The 27,206-nt window shown below is 48.3% G+C and overlaps 1 long non-coding RNA gene across 2 annotated transcripts; it reads right to left on the bottom strand.

Moving 5' to 3' along the window:
• Positions 1 to 27,206, bottom strand: LOC140905145 (uncharacterized). Of its 2 annotated transcripts, XR_012156769.2 has the most exons (5): positions 26,677 to 27,206; positions 7,612 to 7,655; positions 4,356 to 4,577; positions 1,803 to 1,907; positions 1 to 305 (listed from the first exon to the last, which is right to left on the bottom strand). It is a non-coding gene; the product is annotated as an uncharacterized LOC140905145 (long non-coding RNA). The 2 variants fall into 2 exon arrangements; XR_012156770.2 differs by lacking the exon at positions 1,803 to 1,907.

Here is a 27,206-nt window from a genome sequence, read left to right as displayed (position 1 = left end):
TAAGTAGTAACATTCCACAGACTTTAATAGAACTTTACCAGTTTGCAGCCAGCTGAGCACCTGGCCCCATTGACTGAACAGAGAGAACAGGATTACAAGATCCTTTAAATTATTGTACCATTGGGCCCTGACACTGCCATGGAAGACCAGCTTTCATGGGTGTGGGACAAAATATAGAAGTAATCACCATGTGCATTTAATTCTCTGCGAAAGCTTCCAGGAAGCCTGACAGTTTGGTTCCAGTTTAGAAGGGATTATTTAGCCAGCCAGTCAATTACTGTGCACCAAACACCTTGTTGCAGTATCTAAAATAAAAATACAAGAACTTTAATTGTGTGCATTGTTTCGACAGTACTATAATATGAGCTCTATTCTTGGTGAGGTTGCTTTATGTAAACAGAAACATTCACAGTAGTATTCCAAAGGCTGTCTTTCTTCAGGAAGATATCTAATGGGGGGACAAAGGAGAGGTGTCATAAATATAAAGGGAAGGGTAAACACCTTTAAAATCCCTCCTAGCCAGAGGAAAAACCCTTTCACCTGTAAAGGGTTAAGAAGCTAGGATAACCTCGCTGGCACCTGACCAAAATAACCAATGAAGAGACAAGATACTTTCAAAAGCTGGGAGGAGGGAGAGAAAAAAAGCCTCTCTCTCTCTGTCTATGTGATGCTTTTGCTGGGGACAGAACAGGAATGGAGTCTTAGAATTTAGTAAGTAATCTAGCTAGATATGCGTTAGATTCTGATTTCTTTGAATGGCTGAGAAAATAAGCTGTGCTGAATGGAATGGGTATTCCTGCTTTTTGTGTCTTTTTGTAACTTAAGGTTTTGCCTAGAGGGTTCTCTATGTTTTGAATCTAATTACCCTGTAAGGTATTTACCATCCTGATTTTACAGAGGTGATTCTTTTTACTTTTTCTTCTATTAAAATTCTTCTTTTAAGAAACTGAATGCTTTTTCATTGTTCTTAAGATCCAAGGGTTTGGGTCTGTTTTCACCTCTGCAAAATGGTGAGCATTTTTACCAAACCTTCCCCAGAAAGTGTGTGGGGGGTAACATTTGGGAGGATTTGGGGGCAGGAAAGAAGTTTCCAAACGGACTTTTTCCTAATAATAATACCGGTTAGACGTTTGCTGGTGGCAGCGAAAGTCCAAGGGCAAAAGGTAAAATAGTTTGTACCTTGGAGAAGTTTTAACCTAAGCTGGTAAAAATAAGCTTTGGAGGTTTTCATGCAGGTCCCCACATCTGTACCCTAGAGTTCAGACTGGGGAAGGAACCTTGACAAGAGGGTTCAGTTTCCAGATTGGAAGCCAGACTGTGACTATCAACATAAATCCCTGAACTGTTACTCTTGACCTGAAATGAATTTGAAATAGAAGTCTATGGGTGAAGGGAACTGTTTTTTTTTTCTCTTCTGTCTTTTCCATGCCATCCCCTATGTGTGGAATAGCCTCCCATAAGATAAATACCCTCATATGCCCTTCAAGTTACTCTGTAAAATTCACCTAATCTGCAAAGCCTTCCTATGTTGAACTCCCCTTCAATGTCCTTCTATCTTCTTTTATTATAATAACTAATTTTACATGCATCATTTTTACCTACATAGACTATGTCCTTTAAGCTGGATCTTTCTCTTTATATATCACACATATAGCACTACATAAGTAGTATGCAATATCCATTTCCTTTCCCATGAGCCACCAAGCACACTACAAAGAAGGCAATTAAAGAAAATAAAAACTCAACAGCTCTGATTTAAATAAATCCAAAATACTAAAAAGAATTTAAAAAAAATGCATTACCTTCTTCTCCATTTCTGTTAATTTACTTTTTACGTGTCATTCCTTCCTTGCCTATTTTCTCTCTTTTTAAGACTATTTCCTCCTTCATTTCCATAATACTTGTCTCTGCATGGAGGAGACTGATGGTCAAAATGGAGTCGCTTTAGATAAACAAGGAGTACATCTTTACTCCATGTCTCATGAATTTATCAATTGAAATGACAATTCCACTGGAAAATCGATATATAGAAAGCAAGAGATATTTGAGGTTGTCAGGTAAGCTCAGGAAAACAGACTACTTCAAAATCCCATGCTTAAGTGAGGAGACTACAATATGATAGATTTCAATTATATCTTGCAAAGTAGACTTCTCTTCACATTCACTGATCCATGTTCTCCTCTCCACATGTTCCCTCTATCAATCAAATCACCACCAAAAAAAAAAAAAAATCACAAATGATGGTAGAAACTAACTACATTTTCCATCTTTGGCAAAAACAATGAGGAGACCGGTGGCACCTTAAAGACTAACAGATTTATTTAGGCACTCTTTGTTGTTTTTGTGTATTCAGACTAACATGGCTACCCCTCTGATACTTGGCATCTTTGGCAGTTGTCCCTGTGTTTTCTTCTATTTATGAACAGTTCAAACTTGTAGTGTATCTAAATCTTTAATGTTCCAGACCATCTGGTGTGCGCTTTGTCTGGTTTGCATGCATTTTTGAACACTGTCATTTGAAAAAGTAGTCTGATAAAATATTATATACTTTTCAAGAATGAGTTGAAATAACAAATAGTCATCCAACGTGAAGTACAATGGTGGTATATAGAAGTGGGGCCAATATTGGAGGACAACGTGATTATCAGTGCATTTCACTTACCACTTCTCAAAGCGAGAAGATATTATTAAAATGTGGCTCCACCATGAGACCTTTGAGGAAATTATATGGGATTCTGCAAGTATGAAACTGCATGTACTAGTCTCCTGGATCATCCATGCTCTTGGTAATACAGGATTGGCATAGCTGATCAAGTCAATGTTCCCTCTAGTCTAATATCCTATTTCTGACACTGGTCAATATCAGATGGTCCAGAGAAAGGTGTAAAAAGCCCTGTAATGAAAAATCCAGAGATCTTCAGCTACATAGGTGTGTTCAGAACACTATGTCCACTGTACCCACAGCCTACTTTCTGCTACCTCTATTAGCAGGTTATCTTTATTTTCCTGTCTCCATCATGAAAATTTCACTTCAGTAATGAATATTTGAATATGATACAAAGTGTCCACTATTCTAGAAGTTCCCACCCTCTTTTACTACTTTTTATCAAGTTGTGTTTTCTGGCCAGTTAAGCTTCTAGTTTTTTGGCTTATTTACTTTATCTTCCAGGTTGTTTTTTCTTGTTCAGTGTTAGGCCCCAGCTCTGAAAATTACACTTGTACCAGATTTTACATACAAGTAGTCCGATCAGGTTAAGCACATGCATGACTGTTGGCAACACTGGGGCCTAGTTTGTTAGGGTTTTTTTTAAGCTACAGAAGCACCACATGGGGATTGTATTTCACATTGTGTTTTACATGTGTCTTGTACTTTGGACAGGTGTACTTTATAAAACCATTATAAATAAATATACAAGTATGAGTATATTTGGCACTCAGATATGTATCTACAAAACAGCTGCCTCTGATTTTTCTGTTGGGGATATCCGTGCCCTGATAGATCTAGTAAATCAATACAAATACTACTAATTATTAATGCTGGATATAACCTACTGTTGGAAGACAATTTACAGTAAGGACCACAATGTTTTATCACTTTACAAAATGGCTTTTTTTTTGTTTTCAGAAATTGTTTATGAAAAAGGAGGGCAAGAACTGACAATATGTATTTGTGTAAATTAGGAGGCGTCAATCTTCAACTTTTCCAAATGCTGTGTTTAATTTTATTATGTGTGAATGCAATCTACCAATGGATTCTCTTGTATTGTATTTTATTGAATACAATTGTATTATGTAATCCTCCTGTCTATTGGTAAAAAGATATTTTTCCCATCCCTATATTTGATTTTTGAAACTGTGCTCCAACCTTATTTATTTGTCGATATGTTCTTTCAAAATATTATTTCTTTCCTTCCAGCTGTGCATACAGAAGTACTCTGATTCCCCTATAAGGTCCATGCTTTCCATTGTGAGATTCTTTTAATTGACTTCAATACTCTTCAGATCAGGCTGTGAAATATCTGTGGCCAAATTTCCTTTTATTGTAACATCCACTGAATGCATCAGATGAAGTGAGGTCACAAAAGCTTATGCTCAAATAAATTTGTTAGTCTCTAAGGTGCCACAAGTACTCCTTTTCTTTTTGCAGATACAGACTAACATGTCTGTATCCTCTAGTCTAATATCCTATCTCTGACACTGGTCAATATCAGATGCTCCAGAGAAAGGATAAAAAGTAGGATTTAAGTGGTTCCAAGTAATAACAGACAGAACAAAATAAGTTACCAAGCAAAATTAAACAAAACACGCAAGTCTAAGCCTAATACATTAAGAAACTGCAGACAGGTAAATCTCACCCTTAGAGATGTTCCAATAAGCTTCTTTCATAAACTGGACTCCTTCCTAGTCTGGATCCAGCAATCACACACAGCCCTGTAGTTACTGTCCTTTGTTCCAGTTTCTTCCAGGCATCTCTTGGGGGTGAAAAGGCCATGTCTTGAGCCAGCTGAAGACAAAATGGAGGGGTTTCCAGGACCTTTTATATTCTTGCTCCTGTGGGTGGAAACCCCGTTGTTCTCCTGTGCAAAATCACAGCAACAAGATAGAGTTTGTAGCCACCTGGGCAAGTCACATGTCCATGAATGATTCAGCTTTTTGCAGGCCAACGCCATTGTTTACATGTTAATTTGAACATTCCCAGGAAAGCTCAGATGTGGATTGGCATCTCCCAAAGTTCATTGTCAGTTAGGTGTTTCTTGTTTGGGCACTTACTGAAAATAGTCCTTTCTCAAGAAGCTGACCAGATGCTTCACTGAGGCTACTTAGAATCAAACATATTGAGATACAAGTACACAGCCAATATTCATAACTTCAGATACAAAAATGATACACGCAGACAGCATAATCATAACCAGCAAATGACAACCTTTCTATAGACACCTTTCTTGACCTTCTTTGTACAAGATTTGGTGCAACTATAGGGCCTTGGTTGCAACAATGATCTATACCAGGGGTCAGCAACCTTTTAGAAGTGGTGTGCCGAGTCTTCATTTATTCACTTTAATTTAAGGTTTTGTGTGCCAATAATACATTTTAACGTTTTTTAGACGGTCTCGCTCTATAAGTCTATATATTATATAACTAAACTATTGTCGTATGTAAACAAGGTTTTCAAAATTTTTAAGAAGCTTAATTTAAAATTAAATTAAAATGCTGATCTTACACCGCTGTCCCACTCAGCCCATTGCCGGCCTGGGGTTCCGTTCACCTAGGCCGGCAGCAGGCTGAGCGGGGCCTGCGGCCGGGACCCCGGCTGGCAAGGGGCTGGCAGCCAGAACCCCAGACCAGCAGTGGGCTGAGCGGGGCCAGCCGCCGGCACCCCAGACCAGCACTGGGCTGAGCAGCTCAGCCCGCTGCCTCTCAGTCCGCTGCCTGTCTGGGGTTCCGTCTGCCAGATCCTGCCAGCCAGGGTCCCAGCTGCCGGCCCCGCTCAGCCCGCTGCTGGTCTGGGGTCCCGGTCCTGTCCACCTGAAGTAGGTACCTGTCTTCTCCCTGGTTCTAGCCATTCTCTGCTGCTCTCTGCACTGAGATGAGGGTTGGAGTGTGCTGAGACCAGGCTGGGGGTGAAGAAGCAGGTTGGGATGCAGGGCCTGGCCAGGAGCTAGAATGAGGGAGGGGGCTCAGGGTTGGGGCAGGAGGTTTGGGTGTAGAGCGCTTACCTGGGCAGCTCCCATTTGGTGTGAGGGATGCAGGTGGGAATGTGGGGTGTGTGTGTGCAGGAGCTTCCATTTGGTGCTCAGGGCACGGGGCTGGGTGTCTGTGAGGAGGGTGCAGGAGTCAGGGCAGGGGGCTGAGTATGTGGGGGGAGGTGGTGGAGTCAGGGTGCTGGGGGGTGCAGGGGTCAGAGCAGAGGGCTGGGGGTGTGTAGGGGGGTGCATGGGTCAGGGCAGAGGGATGGAGGGTGTGGGGGGGTTCAGGGTCAGGGCAGAGGGCTGGGGATGTGTGAGGGGGTGCAGGGGTCAGGGCAGAGGGCTGGGAGTGTGGGCTGGGATCGTGGGGGTGCTGCCATTCCCCTGCCCTGAGCAGCTCACGGCAGGGGGCTGGAGGGGATATGCCATGATTCCACCCCCCTCCCCAAGGTCCCCGGAGCAGAGAGCGCGCTGTGGTTCTGCTCTTCCCTCTCCCCTCCGTAGCAAGGGCCGTCAGCTGATCGGCCTCAGGGAGGGAGAGAAGGAGGGGCAGGAACCTGGCACACTGGGGGAAGAGGCGGGGGGAGGGGGAAGCTTACCTGCCCTGCAAGGAGAGAGCGGTGGGCAGAAAAGAGCGGGCCGGGCCAGGCAGGAATTTTAATGGCACGCTGCTGTCTGCCGGGGCCCAGAAGACAGCAGCGTGCCATTAAAAATTGGCTCGCGTGCTGTCTTTTGCACACGGGCCATAGGTTGCTGACCCTGATCTATAAGGTCACAGTTCATGTCAATAACGTCACAGGGGGAACTAAAGTTGGATCTCTCACAGTCTGGAAGAATGTCCTAAACACTGGACTGAACGTTATAAGAGAACTCAGTGCCTCTTCATCCTGGTTGATTTGTGCAGAGTTAGGCAGCCTCTGAGCATGACTATCAGATCAGGTCTTTTGGGTAAAATAGGAGAAGGAGACTCTATCTTCTCCCAACTTGTGGATTACACTAGGGCTTACATGTGAGATAGGCAAGAGGGCTCCTAGACTGAGGTCACACTGCACAAACCCGGAGGCAGAAACATAGATAGCTAGGGATCTTTTATAGCAAAAATTGGAAGTATCTACACATGGTTAGGCAGCAGCCTTCAGGAGGTGTTATATATCACAGTGGTGCTTAAATCTTGGCTTTACCTGCCTTTGTGGATCTGGGCCTTTCCACCTTCCTCAATTATAGTGCTCCAAAGGTGATTGGGGCAGCTGCCTTTTGCACAGCTATCAGGGGGCTGGTGTAAGCTGGGAACTTACACTGGCATAGCTGTGTCTCTGAGGGATATGAAAAATCCACACTGCTGAGAAACGCAGATATGCCGGCCTAACCCCCCAGTGTAGACAGCACTAGGTCAACAGAAGAATGTTCCATCGATGTAGCTGCCACCCCCTGGGGAGGTGGATTACCTACACGGACGGGAGAACCCCTCCCATTGGCATAGGTAGTGTCTACACTGAAATGCTGCAGCGGCGTAGGTACAGCACTGCAGCTGTGCTTCTGTGGTGGTTTAAGTGACATTCCCTAATACTCTGACCCAGGAAAACACTTAGGTCCAGATTATTAAAGGTATTTATGTGTTGCTGTGCTCAGCGTCATGACATCTAACTGATTTAGGAGCCTAAATCTCATTTTCAAAAGGGACTTAAGGTATATCTACAGTGCAATAAAACACCCATGGCTGACCCACAACAGCTGACTTGGACTCAAGTTGCAAGGCTATAAAATTGCAGTGTAGAAGTTCTGGCTCAGGCTGGAGCCTGGGCTTTGGGATCCTGCGAGTCCAAACATCTATTCAGCTGCATAGATACTTAAAGTCTAGATCCCATCGACAATCAATGGGATTTAGATTCCTAAATACCTAAATCCCTCTTGAAATACTACTCACTTGTTTAAAGTTATGCACATGCACATTCTTTGCAGGATCAGGGCCTAAAGAAAAAAAAAACACATTTATTTGCTGGATTGCAGCCAGAGTTAGGAACAGCTCTCCTTGAACATCCTTCAACTTTATCTGTGCTCTCATAGAGTATGTGTACACAGCAATTAAACACTCATGGTTGGCTCATGTCAGCTGGCTCTGGCTCAGGAAATTGTGGTGTAGATGTTCCAGCACAGGCTGGAGTCTGGGCTCTGAGAATCTCCCCTGACACAGGGTCCCAGAGCTCGGGCTAGCCTGAATTTTTACACCAGTTTTACAGCCCAATAGCACAAACCCCATGAGCCGGAATCAGCTGACATGGGCCAGTCATGGTTGTTTAACTGCTGTGTAGACCTACCCTGAGACTCCCACTGAAGTCAATGGAGGTTCATGCATGCACATCCAGTTGCTTGATTTGGCCCTTATTTCATTCAAACCATCTTTAAGGAAACTATCTGATGAACTCTGCCCATATCTCTCAGGTTTTCATTGGTCCTCTCAGCTGGCACTTTTTGATTTCCTTGGAATCCCACACCCTAGTCCAAACTCACTTCATCAATGGATTGTATCATATTGATTTTCTCTCTAATGATATTTTAACAAAAAACAAATTTGGCTGCCTGTGAGTTATTTCCTTCTCACAGAGATCATTGTTATCCCTTCAGATCTCCCATAGCACCAATCTGTTTTTCTTTCTTCCCTGAATAAGATATTTCCTATTCACCCCCACAAGGCAATCACATTAGATGAAAGCTTTATCTTAACATTTCTGCCTCTAAACATGCATTTGGCTTGAAGTCCAACGAAAGTTGCAATCTGCCACAAAATATGTCCTACTATTTTCATGTTAGTTTAGGAGACATAATGAATATCAAAGAAAATTTGGAGATGGTTCACCATAATGGATTTGTGCAATTCTAACAATTAATCTTGTTAATCAGCTTTCAATTCTGAGAGGGATTTAATATATCTTCTGGGTGTAATGTATTATTATAACTATTATTAATTAATTATTAATTGTTATTATTATTGTTTTCAAAATGTATTTTCAAACTAGACTGTAACAACCATTTTGGAGAAAATATGAAGTTTTTCTTATACCTTTGTGACCTGGTAAAAACATTCACGATGGTTTCTGGATACACTCATAACATTTTTCACAGGAAGAAATTTGATGTCTTTATGAAAGAGAAACTTGCATGTGTGCTTTTACAAAGATCACAGTTAATTTCCTTTGATGTACATCACAGCCCTCTCTTGTGCCTATTATATACTCAGGCTACTACACTACAGCTGATGTAAACCCTGAGCATGACTCTGGGCAGTGGGGAGTTTGCCTGGATGGGAACTGTGGTGACACAAATCACCAGCAAATTTTCCTCCACCAAGGGGCATTCAGCCAGCCAACACAGATATCAGCGTGACCATAGCACGCACGGCAATCTGCTTATTCACTGCATCGCTGCTGCACATTTTCCCCCCATGGTATTTAAGTCCATTGTTTAGTTGAAACGTTTAAATTACTGTTTATCATTTTCAAAATAAGATGAATTCATATAATATGAAAATTATTTTGTGACTTAGAAAAAATGAGGCAAGTTCCCTGTATCTGCTTTATAATGAATCATGCGGAGTTTGAAGCAAGCATAATTCCGGCCAGTTATGCCACTTTTCATCTCAGGAGTGCATGCATTTGATGAGACCATTCTATTTATACTCCTGTTGAGAAGATTTTAATCCACCTCTTTTCTCCTCTCATCCCATACTTATGAAGATATCGAGCCGGATCTTCAGTTGCTGGAAATCATGTAGTTCCATTGATTACAGTGGAGCTATGTCAATTCACACCAGATAAAGATCTAGCCCATCATTAGCACTGGCATTAAAAAGAGCTCAAGACAGGGAGCAAATAGAAGCAACAGCACTGCTCCTCAGCAGAAGACCAGAGGGAATTTCCTGGAGGGTTCTGTCTAGCGTGAAGTCAGGAAGGTTATCTCAGGTGACTGTGTGAAGCTCCCTATAGCCGTGTTAGTCCCAGGATATTAGAGAGACAAGGTGGGTGAGGTATTACACCTCCGACGATTGGGATTTTATTTCTCCTAGCAAGAAAAATGCACCCTGTGCTACCTGTGCTTTATGTAAAAAGAGATATGAGTAGAAGTAAGGTGACTGTAAAATTGAGCACTACTCCTAAACTGCTCAATTTGAGTTCCCTTCCAGCAATTCTATCACCAGCTTCCCACACTTCAGAAATGGTCGCATCTGATATGGAAGATCGGCCTGGGAAATACGAAGGTAATAAATGTGGTAAGCTGAATTGCTCTCTCAGATGCACTCTTTGCACTTATAGATTATGTGATGCATTTTCAATTCCATTTCCTTGCTCCAGATCTTATTTCCTCTTCCTTTCCCATCCAGTAATAAAACCCATTAGAAGGAGTGAGTATAACTGTGCTGTGACAGCTAAACCCTTGAATGCCTCTCTGGGCCAGATATTCAGCTGGTGTAAATTGGCACAGCTGCATGGAAGTGAGTGGATGTAAATGAAGTCAGTGAAGCCATGCCAGTATACACCATTTGAGGGTCTGATTCTTTGCCCTTCATATTTAATCTGTGAGGCATATTTTAGGACTGTACTATACTAGAGCACTATTTCTCCCAACATTGTTACAAAAATGCTTCTGTCTGTATACTCAATAAGGGACACATCCTGCCAGAGATGGTGCAAGAGATGCAGTCATGCCAGAGCCCACAAGGGACTCAGCAGCTGGAGAAAAGGCATGCTGAGAGGCAAGAACAAAGTCTGAGCCTAGCTGCACCTCACAGCTTGAGGTCAAGGTTTCTGTGCAGGAGCAGGCACTTGCTTCATGGTGCCTGGAACAGAAACAGCTGCTAAGGGAGGAGGCCAGAGCTCAGCAGAAAGAACTGTTTGCATGGCTGATGCCACTAATGGCTGCAAGTGTGCCGGTTCCTGCTGCATCACCCATGCCACAGCCTGAATCCCCTGAATGGTACCCTGTGACGAAGCCTAGAAACAGCTTTGAAAAAAACTTCATGGCTGGTTGGGTCATGCAATTGGGCTCCATGAGTCGCTGGGCAGCACAACTTTGCCCCATGTAGTTCTCCATACTGACCCCATCCCCATGGATGCCTCTACTCCCTTCCTCCAGCACTAAGTGCACAGCAAATGGGAAAGGAACGGAAAAGAGAATGAGGATAGTAACTCCTCTTATGCCAATGTCATTTGATGTGACTAGTGTCCTAGCCTGTCCATGAATGTAGACTCCTGGTTGGCCAAAAAAAAACTCTGTCATCATGAACTTTCCCAGTGATATCCATGTAGACATTCATAAATCATGCTCTGTGATCCACTAGATCCTGCACAGCAATGGAGTAGTATCCTTTGCAGTTTACATCAGAAACCTCAGCTACAGATGACTTTCCAACACCAAAGTGGTTGTCAACAGACCTGTAGCAGCCTGGGGTAGCCAGCTTTCAGATGGTTACAGCAATATGCTTCTGGACAAGGAGGGTTGGGCAAGCAATTCACCAAGTTCCAGCAATGTAGCTTTCTTCATGCAAAAGTTCTGGACCCACTGCTGGTCATCCTAGGTCTGCCTGATGATGTGATCCCACCCGTCTGTGCTCGTGGACCTGCTCCAGAAGTGCCAGTCTATGCAGGGAGCCTCAGTAGCTGTACCGAGTGACATGACCAGCTTCAGCCAGTGTGAGTCTGCCATATCCGTGTCCTTCTCCTCCTGATCCATCACAAACTCTATCAGGCGCCTTTGGTGGGTCAAAAAATGCTGCTGAAATGTCCACGAGAGTCTCACAGAAGCTGTGCCCATTTTCTGATGTAGAAGTGAAAGCACAAGCAAGAGAAAATCTTCAGAAGTCTCCTCCTCCATGTTACTGGCTTTGATTGCTGGGAATGCACAGACCAAAACGAATCCTTGGCAGGCTGTGTTGGCAGGCTGTTCAAACTTCCTGTAATGTGCAGGGTGGACTGTCAAGTTTTCCCAAAGTACACCATGGTCAAAGGGATAGACAGGCCACATTTTGGGAGGGTGTTTCGGGAATCTGGAGTATGGTTTATTTCAGGTCTATGAGCTGCAGTGTGGACAGCAGAGCCTGGGTTAGAAAAATTTTAATGTAGGTTTTAAAATCGGTGCAGTTGCTCAAGCCCTGGGTTCTCTAACCCAGGGTCAGATGACTTGAGTCCCACTAACTGTGCAGTATTGACATACCCATAATAGAATCCAGGCTCTGGCTGCTGATGCTAGCAGCAGTGGTGTGGCTGGCTCTGCACTAAAGAGCACCTGGTCGCCTTCTCCTTGGCCACCCTGCTCTCCCCACCCCTGAGAGTACAGGAGCTCAGCTTCGATTGCTGCCCCCTCTGTACCAACCTGAAGGCTGAATCATGCGGAGTGTACATGCTGGGCTGCACTGCTGGGCTGCCACTGCTAGCCACTCCCAGCACTGAGCTGCCCCTGCAGGCATTAGTGCAGCCAAAGCCCGGAAGTCTAGATGGCAGTGAAACAGCCCCACAGCCTGAGCCCTGTGAGCCTGAGTTGCCTGGCATGTGCCAGCTGCATGTGTCTAGTTGTTATGTAGACATACCCGCATTGGATAACTTAGGCAGCTCCCCAACTTGTGTGCTGGCTTTTGTGGATCCCATTTTAGGAACGTATCTCCCCTCATACATTGTATAGGGATCCTGGGCACCTAATACAGACTTTGTGGATTTCAGTATTGGTCCTGTGATTTTTCTAGGCGCCTAAAAGTTAAGCATCCCAATGCCAAAGTCCCTTGGTGAATTCGGGCCTAGGCCATGAATAAGGAGCAAGCCCTAAATTGGTAGTAACTATTCATTAACTCACTATCCCTACTGCATAATACCCTCATCTTCAAGACAATGAAAGGGTAACAGCCCCCAAGTATTATGCAGACATTACATAAATACCTTCCATAAACAAAGAAGGCAACTGTTCTACATTATTTTCAAAATGTACCATTGATACTTGGAGGATATTGCTGACAGGATTTATAGCTTGTGTGTTGGTTTTCTGTCTGATGTCCTCTAATCCTTAACCCCCAATTTTATGCAAAAAAAGAATGGGGGGGGACATGAATTCCTCAGGGAACCTGGGAGTGGGGTATAAGTCCTTCATCTGTTGTTCATTAGTTTTATCGAGCAGCTCCTGAAAGCTGTTAACTAGCACTTAGTGACCTACATGAAGAGTAGGGTGAGTTCAGCGAAGCTACTAATGGGAAATGTTCTCATTACAAAACCCATCGTCATAATGGATAGCACTTGGCATCTTTGATGGCAGTCTCAATAGAGACTGAATGGGCATGGAGACTGAATTACCACCTGATCTCTCCAAAGCAGGGTTAAGGAACATCAGTGAGGGGAAACTTGCTCTACCCCGCCAAGTCTGTACCTCTTTTGTGGATAGAAGTTATCCATTGCTAATGCTGTCAGTAAGTGCTGATTACTAATCTATTTTACTCAGGTTTTTATACCTCCTCATCACCACAGTACCTGAGCAGCTTCCAGTAATGCATTAAGCAACATAACTAATATCTGTGACATATGGTTGGCTCTCTTACGGTGAGTTGGTGTTGTAGGGTCAAGCCCCGTCTCAACATGTGGTTCATAGATGAGCAAACAGTAGAGCTCTAATAAAAGGTCAGTAGATTTCCGTGGGACTACTCATAGTAGTAAGCACTACTCTTAGTAGTGAGTGTTTGGAGGCTTGGGTCCTTAAAGTGTTTGAAGTCCTGATATCAGCACTGGGATAACAGGGTAGACATTTTAAAATGGCCTAAATATCAATTTACTCCGCTAGAATCTGTGTGCATTACAATATATTATGATTGTCTTAAATTTGTCTTTTCAAGTGCTTACAGGGTTAATTTGGGAGCTTGAGGAATGGGCTGCACCAATCAAATGACACTTTATTTGTAATTGTTAAGTTCACTGTGAAATAAAATGTACTGATCACTATGATTTTTTTTTTGATATTCTGATGCTTTAATTTGAAAGTGAAATTGCAACATTTAGCAGGCTAGTTAATTAATTAGTACCAAGCTGACTGCTGAGTAACAGTTTGTTTACTTTAAGTACTAATTAAACTGACAATGAATTACCCATGTGTCTTGTTGAAATGGTTGTTCATGACACAATTTAAGCTCTCTAGTGGAAAACTGGTATTTCTTGGGGGAAAAAATAGTCCTAAAAAATGATATGTTGTCATCGACTATACTGGTCGAAACATACTGAAACATTTTTTTTGTTCTAGACTGCTGCACTTATCATGTACTATAGTTTTGTCTACCTGGTAGAGAAATTCTTTTTGACTCCATAAATACAGTACATGTTGCCATGACAATTGTTATGCTCTGCAAATACACAGATTTTTGCTTTGTATCTGAAAAGAATCTCAGCACTTTGAGTCATATTTAAAATTTATTAGTTGCTAAGTGTGGAAGAATGCATTTAAAGGTTCCTATTGTGCATATCACCTGCCCACCATGTTTTATTTATTATTATAATTATTTAAGTTTTTATCCCTGTCACTTAGAGAGCTTTTCATGCTGCTTCATATTAATGAGTGATTAGAAGTAATATTTTAGCTTCCTGTTGGGAAGGGTTAGGGTAGGTATCCTATAGTGTAAGTTTCAGGTTTTGATGGAAGTATATGGAAATGGTGGCCCTGCGGCTCATGTCCAACCATATCCAGACAGAAGGAAATGGGGAGCTGCATCTGTACACTTTCAAAGGTATGCTGCCATTCTTCATGAGATATGACAAAATATGCAAGGTGGGGTGCCATCTACATCACAGAAATGCATCATCCACTGGCTAAAGTGCTCAAGGAACTCCAGCGAGGAAACTTTGTTGTGAAGAAATCATGTGGGAAGCTCAACCAAGTGAACCCTGATAAAAGCCAAGACTGGCTTAATGGCATAGGAAAGGAAGGAAGTGGAATTGTAGGCATCACCAATCATTAGTCAGCCTTCCGCAGATGAACCTTGTCTTGCAACCTGAGAGTCCATAATCACAGCAGACACCAAAGACATGTTCCATGTTGGTTTGGATGATCAACTTAATCACAATGTCAAAAAAAGGCAGCTAAGCAACATGACAGTGAAGATGAGGATGTGTTCTTATGCATACTTCAAAGTTTCAAGGTTTGCTCTGGGGAAGAACCAACCACTTCGTTTCAAAATATTGAAACAAAATACCTGGCTACTGAAGTCATACAAAATACACTGCTGAATGCAAAGATCCAAGAACATGTGCAACTGAACATCTCTGATGCAAGAGGGAGAGTCTTGATGTGTATACAGTCATGATGCACTGCCAAAAATAATGCTCCAATTTTTTCATGATGTATGAGGTGGAAAAAGAAGTAAAAGGAAAGGCCTCAACTATGAAGGACAGAAATATTCTTCAGCAATTTATCACAGATTAGGAACCAGCAAGACAGTGAGTTCACAAAAAAAAAAAATGAAATAATTGAAACTTGCAGTCTGCCCTGGGTGTGGTATTCTCGGTACAGTCCACCCCTGGCACTCGGTTACACTAGCTATCTCTGTGTGTGTGGGCTGCAGCCGGCCAGCCACTCCTTGGCTCTTACCAGCCTCAGGTTTATTGCAGGGTGACGCCAACACTCCCAGAGGTAGATTTCCCCAAAGCAGTGTATGTCCTGTACTGCTCAGCTCTCTCCTGGACAATACCAGTTTATATAAAGTCTGTTATTTCTTTAATAGGTATGATATGCACACAAATAGTGTTTCCCAAACACTTCAATTTAAACAAACTGGATTATATAAAGCAATAAAACAAGTTTATTAACTACAAAGAGAGAGATTTTAAGTGAGTACAAGTAATGAGGAATAAAAGTCAGAACTAGTGACAAAAATAAAGTTAAAATGCTTCTAGTCCCAAGCCTAACAAACAATATCAGATTCAAGCAAAGTTTCTCACCATGTGCTTTCAGCAGTCTTACTAACCTACCCTCTAGGTAAAGAACCATTATCCCAGAAGCCTTTGCTGCTTCAGGTTTAGAGAATTGATGGGCAGGGAGGGAGAGGGAGTGGGAGTCCCTTAAGGTGTTTGCCCCTCCTTTTTCTAGTTGATCTCATTTTTGAAAAAAAAAGTTTCCTGCTGTGTACCAAGAGACAAAATATCTGTGTAGAAGAATGTTCTCTACTGTTTTATTCTCACCTGTCTGAGCTTCTTTTGTCTCCCCTTCCCGCTTGATGACTCTGTTTACTACTTAAATGCAGATTATGCAGAGCTTATTAACCCTATACAGTGGAATCTTATAATTTCACATGCAATGTTGCCACACATTTTATTAGGACAATACTGACCAGCAAAAAATGAGTTTTCAAATGTTACCTGTTAGGGGGCTTATTCCTTCACCCACTTACTTCCCTGGTCCTTCTCGCATGAACAGAGAGCAACAATACCCGAAGTCCAAAGGTGCAAACAATTCAATGTTTATTGGGGTGAACTTCCAGCAAGCATGATTCCAGTTTCCTTCCTTAGTGTCCCTCTTCCCAGCTCTGACACCACAGAGCCTTACACCTGTGTCCCTGTTCCCATTCCTGCCCTTAGCAAAACATGATTCCAATTCCCCACCCCCATACCCCCCACACACACACTTCGTGATTGACTGCAGACTATATAGTAAAACTTGAGTTCTGCTTAGCTATACCTTAACCAATCATTTTACTGAAATTTTTAACTAACCAATCCTAACATATTGTAACATGATTATTTAACCAATGATATCCCACCACCGTAATTAGTTTACACCCAGCAAAATTAATTATACAGCAGACAAGAAACAATCACAGACCCAGACAGAGATTATACAGACAAGCAATAGGCAAATGGGGACTACAGTGATAGAACAACAAAGAAATGAGGATTTCACATCCGAACTATTGATAAGTGAGTTCTTGCCAGACAGGATGCTATCAAACTAAATTTCCTTTTACATCTTCTAGGCACTTCCCTTTCTCTGGAGGCGATATGCGTTATCAGGATAGGACTGTATTCCTAACAGCCAAATAGCACCTTATTTCAACGTGACTAGGTTGGAATGTGAGGATGTAACCATTCATAGAATCATAGAATATCAGAGTTGGAAGGGACCTCAGGAGGTCATCTAGTCCAACCCCTTGCACAAAGCAGGACCAACCCCCAATTAAATCATCCCAGCCAGGGCTTTGTCAAGCCTGACTTTAAAAACTTCTAAGGAAGGAGATTCCACCACCTCCCTAGGTAATGCATTCCTGTGTTTCACCACCCTCCCAGTGAAAAACTTTTTCCTAATATCCAACCTAAACCTCTCCCACTGCAACTGGAGACCATTACTCCTTGTTCTGTCATCTGCTACCACTGAGAACAGTCTAGATCCATCCTCTTTGGAACCCTATTTCAGGTAGTTGAAAGCAGCTATCAAATCCCCCCTCATTCTTCTCTTCCTCAGAGTAAACAATCCCAGTTCCCTCAGCCTCTCCTCATAAGTCATGTGTTCCAGACCCCTAATCGTTTTTGATGCCCTCCGCTGGATGTTTTCCAATATTTCCACACCCTTCTTGTAGTGTGGGGCCCAAAACTGGACACAATACTCCAGATGAGGCCTCACCAATGTCGAATAGAGGGAAACGATCACGTCCCTCGATCTGCTGGCAATGTCCCTACATATACATCCCAAAATGCTATTGGCCTTCTTGGAAACAATGGCACACTGTTGACTCATATCAAGCTTCTTGTCCACTGTAACCCCTAGGTCCTCTTCTGCAGAACTGCTGCCTAGCCATTCGGTCCCTAGTCTGTAGCGGTGCATGGGATTCTTCCGTCCTTTTAAGTGCAGGACTCTGCACTTGTCCTTGTTGAACCTCATCAGATTTCTTTTGGCCCAATCCTCTAATTTGTCTAGGGCCCTCTATATCCTATCCCTACCCTCGAGCGTATCTACCTCTCCTCCCAGTTTAGTGTCATCTGCAAACTTGCTGAGGGTGCAATCCACACCATCCTCCAGGTCATTTATGAAGATATTGAACAAAACCGGCCCCAGGACCGACCCTTGGGGCACTCCACTTGATACTGGCTGCCAACTAGACATGGAGCCATTGATCACTACCCGTTGAGCCCAGCCTAGCCAGCTTTCTATCCACCTTATAGTGCATTCATCAAACCCATACTTCTTTAACTTGATGGAAAGAATACTGTGGAAGACCATATCAAAAGCTTTGCTAAAGTCAAGGAACAACACGTCCACTGCTTTCCCCTCATCCACAGAGCCAGTTATCTCGTCATAGAAGGCAATTAGATTAGTCAGGCATGACTTGCCCTTGGTGAATCTATGCTGTCTGTTCCTGATCACTTTCCTCTCCTCTAAGCACTTTAGAATTGATTCCTTGAGGACCTGCTCCATGATTTTTCCAGGGATTGAGGTGAGGCTGACTAGCCTGTAGTTCCCAGGATCCTCCTCCTTCCCTTTTTTTAAAGATGGGCACTACATTAGCCTTTTTCCAGTTGTCCGGGACTTCCCCCGATCGCCTTCACTTCCCAGCTTATGTCTGCCTCTGCTCTTAGCCAAAGGCCTTAGCCTAAGAACAAGGCCTCAGACTGTCACAGTAAGAGAAGGCTCTTAAACTGGCAGACAGTGATTTTGATTCTTTCTTTTATACCTCTATAATTAGCCAAGTGATAAGAATACTCCTACATTCTTAGAGTATAGGCCTTTACAGACAGGCCTGAATATTGTAACAAAGTTTCTGCTCTACCTTGGTGGGTCTTGCGCTTATTGGCAGATTTGCTTGCCTTGGAGCTTCAAGGCAGCCCTCAGCTTGGCCGTTTTCCTGAATTCACAGTCTAGCTCAACTCCTCCTGTGTCTGACCAGGAGTTGGGAGGATTTGTGGGGAACCCAGGCCTGCCCTCTACTCCGGGGTCCAGCCCAGGGCCCTGTGGAATGCAGCTGTCTAGAGTGCCTCCTGGAACAGCTGTGCGACAGCTACAACTCCCTGGGCTACTTCCCCATGGCCTTCTCCCAACACCTTCTTTATCATCACCATAGGACCTCCTTCCTGGTGTCTGATAATGCTTGTACACCTCAGTCCTCCAACAGTCCACGTTCTCACTCTCAGCTCCTAGTGCCTCTTGCTCCCAGCTCCTCACACGCACACCAGAAACTGAAGTGAGCTCCTTTTTAAAATACAGGTGCCCTGATTAGCCTACCTTAATTGATTCTAGCAGCTTCTTGATTGGCTGCAGGTGTTCTAATCAGCCTGTCTTAATTCTCTCCAGAAGGTTCCTGATTGTTCTGGAACCTTCCCTGTTAGGAAACGGAACGTCTTTTGCTTGCTCCTCAGCTATCTGCTTTCTGTTCTTTCCTAAAGCCCCCTGGCCCGGATTTTTCTTACTTTTTGCACCTACCTTAGTCCCCTCCCCGACCGGGCCAGACGCTTTTTTGTTTTTTCTTTTCATTTTTTGTGTTTTTTTCCGTCTACGTCCTTCGCCGGCCAATCCCCCCCCCCCACGCCTGCTTTCGAGCGCAGCTATTTGCCTCAGCTGAGCCCCAGGAGGAGGGGGGGGAAGATTGCTGATTTTGCTGTCCGGAGGGGGGAGTGGAAACCCCCAGACCCAGCCATTTTGCCAGCAGCCCGGACCTTATAACATTCTTAACATACCGGAGGACTTGGAACACAGCCAACACAGCCGGAGACGGAGATTTCATCGGACAGAAGAAATAATATAAATCATCGTGACGGAGGCCGTAAGATTGAGTAACTTTCTGAATTATACTCTCGTGGGGGGGAGTTGGACTGTGATTACTTGCGTTTGTGGCGGCACAGGGGGTGTGGCGTGGAGACCCCCACCCCCGATCCATTGGTGTCCCAACCCCCCCATCATTATTACAACTGTCACGGCCCCCCCGCAGTCTGTCCTTGCTGGCAATCTGCCATCTCCCTTCGGATCCAGCTGTTTGCTTTGAACTTTGCCTTCCGGACCGGACCTAACAACCGACCAACCGAGACTCTTTGGACAAACGTGTGTGGGTCTGCACCCCCCCCCGGATTGCTTATCCCACAACTTGCCCCTTTTACTGGACCCCGATTTTGTTCCCCCCGCTCCTCCCAGCCCCCCTCCCTCGGCATTTTTTCCCTTCCCGTCCGCAGCCAGCGGAAGGAGGGGCTATTCTGCCTTCTCCCCTCCCCCCTCCTCCTTCCGGTGTCTCCCTGTCTCTCCCTGCTCACAAGGGCGGGGAACGAGAGGGGCGAGACTGCTTCAATAAAATTAGTTGTCCCTTCCCCACCACCACCCCAGCCCAACCCCCAAGGTCCCCCGCCTACTACTATTGTTAAGGTACTTGCCACCCCCCCTGCTGGGGCACCGGTAGCAGGAGGCACCAGGGTGATTGCTGCTGCTGCTGCACCCACCCCCGCCCCAGATTCTAGGAAACCCCCCCCCGGTTCGCCAGAAGGGCCAGGGCGGGTGGAAGGGAAAGGGCCCCGCTAAAACCACTGAGCCCTCCATGGCAGGGGCTGCCCCCACCGCTGCGGCCTCGTCATCAACCGTGGCGCCCCTCCCAGCGTTTCCCTCCACCAGCTTTGCGATTGTCCCTCCCCCGGCCCCCAGGACGTATGCCCGGGCGGCAGCGGGCTCCCCGCTGCCTGCCGCCTCGTTATCTCGCCCCTCCCCTGCCTCCGCCACCATCACCAGCGGCCGAGGCCCTTTCCCCGCCTTGACCAGGAAGCACGGCGTCCGTTGCCTCCTGGTGCCCGCCTCGCCCCGCGTGGAGACATACGTGCAGGCGTTGGCGAAGGTGGTAGGACCCACGGCTATTGTGGCGGCCTCCAAGATGTATGGGAAGGTCGTTTTCTTCTTAGCCTCGGAGGATGCCGCCCAGGAGGCGGTGGAGAGGGGCCTGACGGTAGGGGGGGTGTTTGTCCCCCTAGAACCGTCAGAAGACCTGGGCGTTCGCCTCGTCCTTACCTCCGTTCCTCCCTTCTTACCCAATGCTGCCCTGTTACCCGCTCTTTCCACCCTGGGGAAACTTGTTTCTGTCATCAGCCCTCTCCCGTTGGGCTGCAAGGACCCCACCCTCTGTCACATTTTTTCGTTCCGCCGGCAAGTGCAGCTTCTACCACCAGCAAGGGCGCGTGACGGAGAGGCGCTTGAGGGGTCCTTTCTAGTCCCCTACGAGGGAGCCCGCTATCGGGTCTTTTATTCTACCGGAGATGCCCGGTGCTACCTCTGCCGCTCAGCGGGGCATGTCCGCAGAGACTGCCCTTTGGCGCGGGGGGGAGGGGCACCCGAAATCCCCGAGACCCGGCAGGACATCGGCCCCGTCGCTGCCGACGCCCCTGGCTGCCCAGTGCCTGAAACCAACCCTCCTCCTACTCGACCCATCGCTGCTCCCGTCCGGGCCCAAGAGATACCTTCCCTACAATGCCCGGGCGAGCAAGGGGTTTCCACCCTTGCTAGTACCAACCCAATAGAGCCCATGGAGGAGGGTGTGGCAAGGATATTATCGGGTGTAAGAGAGGGCCCCCCCCAAGGAGAAGCCCCCGCCCCTAATGTTGCCCCACCGCTACCTCCCCGAACCCCTAAACCATCGCCTCCGCCCCCCGACACGACCCCTGCTAACCAACCCCCAGATGATGCTATGGGAGGCTGGACCCTAGTCCAGGGGAAGCGAGGCAAGCGGAAGGCTCGAGCTCCGCTGCATCCACCCGACGCGGAAGCCCCCCGGAAGACCAGGAAAGGAGGCACTGCTATCGAGCCTCCCGCCACGGCCGCGAGCGAGATCCATCCGCCGGTGTCAGGAGGGGAAGACGGACTGGCATTGGAGGGCAGAATCCCCCCTCCACGGGAAACCCTCCCCTCCGAGACTTCTGAGGACACCCCTTCTCCCTGGACGCTACCCGAACCCCCCGCGGACCCCGAGGTGGCCGTTGAGGCGGGTCCTAGAGGAGAGGCCCCCGGGGTGGCAGGAGTTGGCCTCTCCTCCGTGTATGCGGAGACTGAGGCCCTAGATTTAACCCCGGTCACCCAGGGAGGGGATGATTTGCTGCCGGCTGGCCTCGAGCTGGGCAGCCTTACCCCAGCCTCCCTTTCCCCATGCTCCCTCCCCCTTTTTGCCTTCCCGGGTGAGCACCCTGCAGAAGGCGGTCCACCACCTGATGCCGTGACCGCTAAAACCACCATGGAGCCAGCACCTAGCATTATTGGGAGCCCCTCCCCTTCCCCCTTAACCCTTGACTCTGCTCAGGAGGCACTTTCCTTTAGCTGCTCGCCTCCTGCACCCCAGAGCCTTACCCCTGCCCCTGCCCCCACCCCTGCCCCTGCCCAAGGTCCCTCCTCCTGCAATGTTAATGCCGCCCCTGGGGTTATTTCCTTTCCGCCTTTTGCAGACTCCCCCCAGGGGGCAGTCTTTGCACTTTCTAGTCGCGACCCGTTAGGAGTGGCAATTTTTCCCCTGCCATCCCCCTCCACCCCAAGGCGTGAAATGAATTTAATAACCCCAGCCTGTCAGACGCCCCGTCGGTGGTCCGCACCCTGTCTACCTGCCTTAGCGGACCACGAGGCTGTATTAAGAGGCCCATCAGGGAATACCTCGGGAATTGTAACCCCACCCCCCCATGAGCTGTGGCATGCGCTACGGAAGTTCCTAGAGCACTCCCGTGGCGCCCGCGATAGGACACAGCTGGCTCTTCGGCTATGGGGGGACTTTGATCAACTCCTCCAGGCCACAAAGGCCCTTATAAAGGAGGGCAGGGGGCAAGGAAAGCGTGGTGCTGCGGCCTACGAGCGAGCCCGCAGCTTCCGAAGCAATCTACTCACCCACGGGATAGGTCATGGGTTGCTGTGCAACCCGCCGGGAGCCCTGAACCCCCCCGACAATACGAGACCCCCACCCCCCCAGCCCTCCGTATGACGCCTCTTATTATTGCGACCCTGAATACCAGGGGCTGTAGGATGGCTCTCCGCAGGTCCCAGGTGCTCTCTTACCTTCGGGAGGGGAGGTACTCTGTAGTTTTCCTGCAGGAGACCCATACAGACCCGGCCGCCGAGGACAGGTGGCGGCTGGAGTGGGGGGACGGGGTATACTTTAGCCACTTTGCGACCTGGCAGGCTGGAGTGGCAACCCTATTCTCCCCCAACCTACGGCCTGAGGTGCTAGGGGTCAATGAGGCTGTGCCGGGCCACGTGCTGCACCTTCGAGTCCGTATGGAGGGGCTCGTGGTTAATCTTGTTAACATCTATGCCCCGCAAATGAGCTCCAGGCGGCCACAATTTTATCAGCAGGTGTCCGACTTTCTCGGCACCCTGGATTCGCATGAGTGCCTGGTCCTGGGAGGGGACTTTAACACCACCCTCGAGGAACGGGACCGCTCAGGGGCCGAACCGAGTCCGGCCGCTGCAAATATTCTCCAAGGGATAGTCGACCATCACTCCCTAGTGGACGTCTGGCACGACCATCACCCAGATGACACCTCCACGTTCACCTTTGTCCGGGTGGAGGCCCATCAGTCACATCACTCTCAGTTGGACCGTATTTACTTATCCCGTTTCCATCTTTCACAGGCCCACTCCTCCGCCATTCGGCCGGCCCCATTCTCCGATCATCATTTAGTCGCTGTAACGGTTTCCCTCCGTGCAGAGAGACCGGGGCCGGCCTATTGGCACTTTAATAACAGCCTGTTGGAGGACGAGAGCTTTGTGATGTCCTTCCGGGAGTTTTGGCTGGCCTGGCGAGAGCAGTGGCGTGCCTTTCCCTCGGTGTGGCGATGGTGGGATCTCGGGAAGGTGCGTGCCAAGCTCTTCTGCCGTGACTACACTCGGGGCACCAGCCGACGGCGAAATGCGGCGATAGAGCAGCTGGAACGGGAGGTCTTAGAGATGGAGAGGTGCCTGGCCGCCGATCCCGAGGACCCGTCCCTCTGCGGAGCGTGCCGGGAGAAGCGGGAGGAGCTCCGGGCCCTTGAGGACCACCGGGCCCGAGGTGCCTTCGTTCGATCCCGCATCCGCCTCCTTCGGGAGATGGACCGCGGCTCCCGCTTCTTCTATGCCCTGGAGAAAACGAGGGGGGCCAAGAAACACGTCACCTGCCTTCTTGCGGAAGACAGCACCCCCCTCACGGGTCCGGAGGAGATGTGTGGGAGGGCCCGTGACTTCTACACAAGCCTTTTCTCCCCGGACCCGACCGATCCTGACGCTTGCGAGGTGCTCTGGGAGGAACTCCCCACGGTCAGCGTGGGCGACCGAGACCGGCTAGAGCTGCCTCTCACCCTGGCCGAGTTCTCGGAAGCCCTCCGTCGCATGCCCACCAATAAATCTCCGGGCATGGACGGGCTGACCGTGGAGTTTTACCGCGCGTTCTGGGACATTCTCGGCCCAGACCTAGTCACCGTCTGGGCTGAGTCCTTGCAGAGCGGGGTCCTCCCTCTGTCATGCAGGCGAGCGGTGCTCGCTTTGCTGCCGAAGAAGGGGGACCTCCGCGATCTACGAAATTGGCGTCCCGTCTCACTCCTTAGCACGGATTACAAAATCGTAGCGAAAGCAATCTCGCTGCGGTTAGGGTCTGTGATGGCGGACGTGGTCCACCCAGACCAGACCTATACTGTCCCGGGTCGCAGCATTTTCGACAACCTCTTTCTAGTCCGAGACCTTTTGGAACTCGGGCGGAGAGATGGTCTATCGTTCGCCCTCCTGTCTCTTGATCAGGAGAAGGCGTTTGATAGAGTAGACCATGGGTACCTCCTGAGCACTCTGCAGGCATTTGGATTTGGACCTCAGTTTGTGAGTTTTCTCCGGGTGCTGTATGCCTCCGCGGAGTGTTTGGTTAGGCTCAACTGGACCCTGACTGAACCGGTCAGCTTCGGGCGAGGAGTGCAGCAGGGGTGCCCCCTCTCGGGCCAGTTGTATGCTCTGGCGATCGAGCCTTTCCTCTGTCTCCTCCGCAGGAGGATGACAGGGTTGGTGCTGCGGGAGCCGGAGCTGCGGCTGGTCCTGTCGGCGTACGCCGATGACGTACTCCTCGTGGTCCAGGACCCGGGCGACTTGGCGCGAGTGGAGGCATGCCAAGCCATCTATTTGGCAGCCTCCTCCGCCCGAGTCAACTGGGTCAAGAGCTCTGGCTTGGCGGTGGGGGACTGGCGGCAGGTGAGCTCCCTCCCACCCGCACTTCAGACCATCCGGTGAAGTGCGGGTCCACTGCTCTATCTCGGCGTTTACCTTTCCGCCACGCATCCTTCCCCGCCGGAGAACTGGCAAAATTTAGAGGGCGGGGTGATAGAGCGGATCCGGAGATGGACGAGGCTACTCCGATGTCTCTCCCTCCGAGGGAGAGCACTGGTGCTTAACCAACTAGTCCTGTCCACGCTCTGGTACAGGCTCAACACCCTGGCCCCGGCCCCGGGTTTCCTGACCCACCTCCGGAGATTGATTCTAGAGTTCTTCTGGTCAGGAATGCACTGGGCCCCTGTTGGAGTTCTTCATCTACCCCTGAAGGAAGGAGGGCAGGGCCTGAAGTGTCTGTACACTCAGGTCCGCGTTTTCCGCCTCCAGGCCCTGCAGAGGCTCTTTTATAGTGCAAGTAGTTCGGCATGGAGCATACTGGCGCGCGCCTTCCTGCGCCGTTTCCAAGGGCTTCGATATGACCGGCAGCTCTTTTATCTTTCTCCGAGGGGTTTTCCGTGAGACCTCTCCGGGCTGCCGGTCTTCTACCAGGACCTCCTCCGGACCTGGAAATTGTTTCTAACAACCAGGTCCATGGCGGCCACCGTGGGGGTAGATCTCCTCACGGAGCCCCTGCTACACAACCCCCAGCTCCGTGTGCAGGTGGCGGAGTCCCGCTCGGTGCGCCAGAGGTTGGTCCTGGCGGAAGTTACGAGGGTCGGAGACCTCCTGGACTACGACCGGAGAGACTGGCTGGATCCCCTGATGCTCACTCGGCGCATGGGGCTCTCCAGCCTCCGTACCCCCCAGCGCGTACTTCAGGAGGTGAAGGCCGCCTTGACCCCCGCTGCTCGGGCTTATGTTAGCCGAGCCTTGTGCGAGGGCACACCCCGCCCATCCCTTACCCCAGGCCCACCGGACCTTTCCATCGGGCCCCCACCCCCTAGATCCCAACAAATCCCTCACCCTTTCACTGCAAGCCGGCTGCACGAACTGCAGCCGGTTAGCTTTCAAATTGCTCCACGGAAATACTTATATACACTTACGCTTCACACCCTTCATGCCCACACCCTGGTGTCCCGCCCCGATACAAAGTGGCGGGATCTCCTGCCACCTTTGGAGGGTGAGCAACCTCGGTGGGCCAGCCTGTATTCCACCCTGGTCCCAAGGCCCGTCGGGGACATCAGTTGGCGGCTCCTTCACGGAGCTGTGAGCACGGGTGTGTTTTTGACACGGTTTACCCCCATTCCGGACACTTGTCCTTTCTGTAATGTGAGGGAAACCCTGGCGCACGTGTATTTAGAGTGTGCCAGGTTGCAGCCCCTTTTCCGGCTCCTCACAAATATTCTATTACTCTTCTGGCTTCCTTTTTCCCCCCACCTTTTTATCTATACACTTCCCATCCGTGGCCCCACAAAGTCGCGGGATCTTCTGGTCAACCTCCTCCTAGCTTTGGCTAAAACAGCCATTTATAAAACCAGAGAGAAGAGGTTGGCCCATGAAACGTCCTGCGATTGTGGGGCCCTTTTCCGATCCTCAGTACACTCACGTATCCGGGCGGAGTTCCTCTGGGCGGCGTCCACCGACTCCCTTGAAGCCTTCGAGGAGCGGTGGGCGCTGTCTGGGGTTCTCTGCTCGGTGACCCCGTCCGGTTCCCTCCGTCTGACCCTTTGATTGAGGGGAAGAGCGAGAGACGCCAGCCCCAGCCGTTGCCACTGTGGATACCATCATCCCTGTCATCTAGGAGGGGTCCTATAATACATGGGTGTTTACCCCCCCCCTCCCTAAACTGCCCACCCCGCAGCCGTGCCCATCTTACCGGGCACTCTCAGGAGAGGGAGGATCGGTGACACTGGGCGCGGCACTGGGTAACTCGAGGGGGTGGAAGACCACGAGTGTCGAGGAAGCCCCTCCGCTCTAGGCCACCAGGTAACTCAGGAGGGTGGAAGACCACGAGTGTCGAGGAAGCCCCCCCGCTCTGGGCCCAGGCTAGCCTGAACACTTCTCCCTCCTGAAAGCTGCTGTGTTATACCTTCTGATTGCGTTGTTTTGTTGCATAGTTGTTTTGTTTCCTTTGGTAATTCTGTAAGCGTTACCAATAAACTTTCTTTCTGTTTCAAAAAAAAAAAAAAAAAACTTCCCTGTTGGGAAACGGGACGTTCCTCGCTTGTTCCTTAGCTATCTGCTTTCTATTCTTTCCTAAAGCTCCCCGGCCTGGATTTTTCTTACTTTTTGAGCCTGCCTTAGTTCTCCCCCCCGACCGGGCCAGACGCTTTTTTGTTTCATTTTGTTTTTCTGCCGTTTTTCTGCTACTGTTGAGTGCTGGTCAGCTGCCAACTTGCCGCCAGC

This window comes from Lepidochelys kempii, chromosome 1, assembly GCF_965140285.1.
Source record: "Lepidochelys kempii isolate rLepKem1 chromosome 1, rLepKem1.hap1, whole genome shotgun sequence".
Classification (NCBI taxonomy): Eukaryota; Metazoa; Chordata; order Testudines; family Cheloniidae; genus Lepidochelys; species Lepidochelys kempii.
The sequence above is the reverse complement of the archived record's forward strand: the minus strand, read 5'-3'. Positions and strand labels throughout refer to the sequence as shown.